The 4,180-nt window shown below is 38.6% G+C and overlaps 1 pseudogene; it reads right to left on the bottom strand.

The window, feature by feature from the left end:
* Nucleotides 1-567: 567 nt before the first annotated feature.
* LOC112621100 lies at nt 568-2,833 on the bottom strand (annotated as a pseudogene).
* Nucleotides 2,834-4,180: the final 1,347 nt, after the last annotated feature.

Consider the following 4,180-nt stretch of genomic DNA (forward strand, 5'->3'; position numbering starts at 1 on the left):
AAACTCACTGGTAATAGCGAGAACACAGAAGAACACAGACTATCATAACACTATAAGTGTGGTGTGTAAACTACTATTATCTTATGTAGGAAGATTAAAAGGCAAACCACTCAAAAGCAGTAACTACAACAATTTTTAAAGACAGTACAATAAGACATAAAGAGAAGCAACAAAAAGTTAAAAAGTAGTGGGATAAATTTGAGGTGTAGAGTTTTCATTACTTTTTTTTTTTTTTTTTTACTTGTTTAAAAAGCAGTGGGATAAAGTTGAGGTGTAGAGTTTTCATTACATTTTTTTTTTTGCCTGTTTTTTAGTTTGTTTATGCAAACAGTGTTAACTTGTTGTCAACTTAAAATAATGGGTTATGAGATAGTATTTGCAAGCCACATGGTAATCTCAAATCAAAAAACCTACAATGGTACACAAAAAAAACATAAAGTGAGAAGTTAAATTATACCATCAGAGAAAATTATCTTCAGTAAGATAGAAAGGAAGGAAAGAAGAAAGAAAAGATCTTTTTTATTTTTTCAGGTTTATTCTCTTTTATTCTTCTTTATTCAGCAGATTAGGGGCTGGGCATGGTGGCTCAGGCCTGTAATCCCAGCACTGTAGGAGGCCGAGCTGGGTGGATCACCTGAGGTCAGGAGCTCGAGACCAGCCAGGCCAATATGGTGAAACACCACCTCTACTAAAAATACAAAAATTAGCCGGGTGTGGTGGTGCATGCCTGTAGTCCCAGCTACTCAGGAGGCTGAGGCAGGAGAATCTCTTGAACCCAGGAGGCGGAGGTTGCAGTGAGGTGAGACCATGCCACTGCACTCTAGTCTGGGTGACAGAGCAAGACTCCATCTCAAAGAAAAGAAAACGGAATACAAAAGAGAAGGAGAAAGCAGTCAACAGTAGTATAATTTAAGAAGCTGACCCCAGAATATATTCCATATTCCATGTTTCTTCTATGGGGTTTTATTTCCTTTCAGCAACTTCTTCAAAGAGGCAGTTTATTCTGCAGTACACTCATTAAGTCTCCTCTGAACACCCTAGAAAGGTTTTACCATCAGAGCCTCTATCCAACTGGTTCGGTTCATTAGTTTAGTGGTGGCAACGACATATTCTGTACCTCCATCTTCCAACTAGGAGAGAAATCGCACGGCAGCAATTTCAGCAAAGGTTACGCCCCCGAGGAAAAATATCAGAGTCACTCGGTTTTCTCCCGGTTGACGTTTCTTCTGCAGTCCTGTGGGCAGTGGCTGCCGCTCCTCAAAGTGGGACCCTGGGAGGATGCAGAGGACCTCATCGATGCTCCGCCAGCCAGCTCGGAAAACCAGCTGGGCCAGCCGCACACTGAGCAGGGCATACCCACTGTACATATAGGATATGTCCTTGGGGTTTTGCTCCTTAACATCATCCATCCAGAGGGCTAATGTTTTCCGTATAGTTGGGTAATTGTTTCTGCCCCCCGTCTGCGGTTTCAGCAGGCCGGCCTTCTCCAGGTTGTGTAAGGTCAACATGTGCTCAAAGCCGTAAGTCTGGAGAATCTCTCTTTTGTAATATTCCAAAACTTTTTGTTTGAGCCCCACTATTACACACGGATTGGAGGCAAACTAGTCTTAACACCTTGATCAATGAGTGTTTTGGGGCGATACAATCCTCAGTGTAGTTGTTGACCTTATCAGTGTCTATTCCAGACATAAATTCCTGTTCCACGGTTAATTTATCAAAAAAGTCTTCAGAAGTAGTGACATCTTTCATCAATTCTGCAATTGAGGTATGGTTTGCAAGCGAGCCCCTTGCTGCCTGCATGTGGGGCAACTGGGAAACAAACTACTTGGTCTCCCCCACGGTCTTAGCATTGTGTCTTTCCTCGAATGCTGCCAAGATGATCTTTGCTTTCTTGCTGAGCACAGAGCCCACCGCCTTGAAGTTCTTGTCTCGGATCTCAGCATAGAGCTCCTCTGCAGAATTCAGCTGCAGCTTCTTTGTTCCTTGAGGAGGTCCTTACCACCATCGCCCTGTTTCTTAAGTGCAAATTTCTCTGGAGACAATTTCACATAACTGTTCTGAATGCCATAAATTTCATCAATGAGTCCTTCATATATCAGCTGAGTGGCAAGAGGTGTTAATAAATCCACATACCGATCAAGCAACGAGAGACTATCAAAAACAGGTAATATTGAATTCTGGCTTCCTGTAAACTCTCTCTTCATCCTGATCATAATATCGGCCACTTGCCGAGCACATTCTCCTTTCCCAAAGATCTGGGGGATCGTTCCATACAGAGCGTGCAGGGTCATCAGCCCCTTGGCTGCATGGTACAGGCTCGTCTGGTCGCCCTCCAGGTAGCACTCTTTGAAAGCACCCTCTGATTCCATGGATAAAAGATTACCATAGAATGGAATGAGATCTAAGCTGTACTCCTCCCTATGAATAAAGGATCCCAAGACACCCAGATCCTTCAACCGCTGTTCACACAACAGGCTACGCCGTGGCACAAACAGAATATGAGTATCTCTCTTTGGGCCTCGTCTATCTTCACCGAGCACTTTTTCAGCAATTATATCCATCAACTCTAGCCTGGGTCTGACAAAAATAATAATAATAATATTCTTGACATCAGCTGCAGCAAACGATTTCCTTTAAGTGTGAACATTTTTTTCACTTCATGTCCCTTCAATAGTGAATACTGTGCAGTCAGGCCAAAGGGTCCAGTTAGGTATTCATCCCAAACTATTCGCTTGCTTCTTGCGCACTTGTCCAGGAACTCGCACAGCTCGCGATACACCGCCTGGCGCAGCCCGTTTAGGTTCACTCGCCGGTATGACAGGTGCACCGCCATCTCGCTCCACCACCCCCTGCCAGAAAAGACCTTAAAACAAGAAGTAAACAAATTTTAAAATGGCAGCAGTAAGTCCTTATCAATTATAACGTTGAATGTAAGTGTACTAAACTCTCCATTCAAAAGACATAGACTGGCTGAATAAATTTAAAAACCAAGATCCAATAATGTGTTGCATACAAAAAAACACACTTTACCTATAAAGACACATGTAGACTGAAAATAAAAGAATGGCAAAAGATATTCCATTCAAATAGAAACCAAGAAAGAGTAGAAGTAACTATACTTAACATTAAAAAATAGATTTTAAGACAAAAACTATGAAAAGAGACAAAGAAGGTCATTATAGAATGATACAAGGGTCAATTCAGCAAAAGGATATAACAATTTAAATACATATGCACCCAACATTGGAGCACCCAGATATATAAAGCAAATATTATTAGACCTAAAAAGAGAGATAGATCCTAATACAATAATAGTTGATGATTTCAATATCCCAGTTTCTACATTAGACAGATCTTCCAGACAGAAAATCTACAAAGAAACATTGGATGTAAGCTTTACTGTAGACCAAATGGATCTAATAGATAGTTACAGAACATTTCATCCAACAGCTGCAAACTATACATTCTTCTCCTCAGCACATAGATCATTCTCAAAGACAGGCCATATGTTAGGCTCAAAAGCAAGTCTCAAAACATCAAAAAGATTGAAATAATATCAAGTAACTTCTATGACCACAATGGAATGAGACTAGAAATCAGTAACAAGAAGAATTTTGGAAACTGCACAAACACATAGAAATTAAATAATATGCTCATGAATGACTAGAGGATCAATGAAAAGATTAAGTAGGAAATAGAAAAATTTCTTGAAACAAACAGTAATGGAAATACAACATACCAAAATCTATGGGATTCAGTAAAAGTAGTACTAACAGGGAAGTTTATAGCTATAAGTGCCTACATCAAAAAATAAGAAAAACTTCAAATAAACAACATAATATGCATCTAAAAGAATTTGACAAGCAAAAGAAAACCAAATTCAAAATTAGCAGAAAACAATAAATAATAAAGATCAGAACAGAAATATACGAAATTAAAAAAGAAATCAACATAAAAGACCAATGAAATAAAAAGTTTGATTTTTAAAAGATAAATAAAATTGACAAATTTTTAGCCAGACTAAGCTAAATGAGATATCTCATTTACTCCAATTATTATATATTATATATTATTATTTATTATTATATATTACATATATTTACAAGGTATATGGGATATTCTTATATCAATGTAATTATTATACATTTTATAATTATGCATTATAGGCCAGTATCAAAAT

Source organism: Theropithecus gelada, chromosome 3 (assembly GCF_003255815.1).
Source record: "Theropithecus gelada isolate Dixy chromosome 3, Tgel_1.0, whole genome shotgun sequence".
NCBI lineage: Eukaryota > Metazoa > Chordata > Mammalia > Primates > Cercopithecidae > Theropithecus > Theropithecus gelada.